We start from the raw sequence: 1,416 nt of genomic DNA, 5'->3' as shown, positions 1-1,416 counted from the left end.
CTCTTAGCAACTTAAGCACATATAAGTTATCCAAACATGCATATTTCATAAAAGTGTATATTCTCAAGTTTAACCCCTTATAATATAAATTCGAGCTTGTAAAAAGGTTGGTAATAAAATAAATCAATTTTGAATATTGTGAAATTTCTACAATTTTAAAAATTCAACCATTGAACATTTAAATATTAAGAAGAAAAAGAAAATAATAAAATTCTCAAGACCATGAGCAATTTCAGTAATAAATTCTACATAAATTAAGAGTTTGTTTCTCGCAACTTATTTGAAAATTATTTTTTCTCAAATTCATTTTCGTCATGCAATCTTTTAATAAAAAAAAATTGTGCACATAAACTCATAACTTCCTCTTATATTTTAATCATACACTCTCAAAAAAATTATTTTTCACTTCAAATAATATTTTCCAAACAAACTGGTGAAATTGACAATCATGGATTCATGGAGTGTGGACTGTATCGGGTCCCTTTTCTGTGTCGGTTGGGCGGGTTTTGGCCCATTTTTTACGATTTGAGAATAATTAGTTGGGCCCAATTTACCGCACTTGTAGAAGGCTAGAAGCTGATGTTATCAGGGCAACTTACAAAAATACACTTAAAATTAGAGGTATTTTGAAAAATCATATGAAAAGTTTTTTTTGAAATAAAAAATACTGTGTAAAATGAAAAAGTGACATACTGTCACTTTTTTTAAAATAAGTGACACAAACTCAAAAAAAAAAGTGACACAAAGGCTTAAAAAGTGACACAAACTCAAAAATAGTATCATCCATTTGTGCAACACCAGTAATCATATTCTTAAAATAATCAATATATTCAGCACAAATCCACATGAGCGTAGTGGTACTTCTTCACATAGTCAACATGTCCAAGACAATCTACATGCTGATTATGTTAGGAAAATATAAATTATCATGTCATTTTTTATCTTATTATTAAATAAGTGACAAAAATTTAAAAGGTAACGAAAACTCAAAAAAATAGTGATAATGTCACTTTTGAAAGTTTTGTGTCACCTTTTTTATTAAAAAATGATATAGACTGTCACTTTTATTAAAAAGTGATTTTTGTCACTTAAAAAAGTGACAGAAATTTCATAAACGTGGTTGATAAAAAAATATCAAACACTAAAAAAAGTGGCAAAAATTCAAAAAAATAACAAATACTAAAAGAACGACAAAAATTTTAAAAAGTGATGAAATTTTAAAAAAGTGACGAATTTAAAAAAAGCTACACATATTAAAAAAATTGACAGACAGTAAAAAAAAAGTGTCGTAAATTTCAAAAAAAAAAGTGACAAAACATCAATCAAAAGCTTACAATACATCATTTTATGCAAATTCAATATAAACTACAACTGAAATTAATGTGACAAATCATTACCCTCGATTTTTAATATAGC

This window comes from Olea europaea, chromosome 3 (assembly GCF_002742605.1).
Source record: "Olea europaea var. sylvestris chromosome 3, O_europaea_v1, whole genome shotgun sequence".
NCBI classification, from domain to species: Eukaryota; Viridiplantae; Streptophyta; class Magnoliopsida; order Lamiales; family Oleaceae; genus Olea; species Olea europaea.
The sequence above is the reverse complement of the archived record's forward strand: the minus strand, read 5'-3'. Positions refer to the sequence as shown.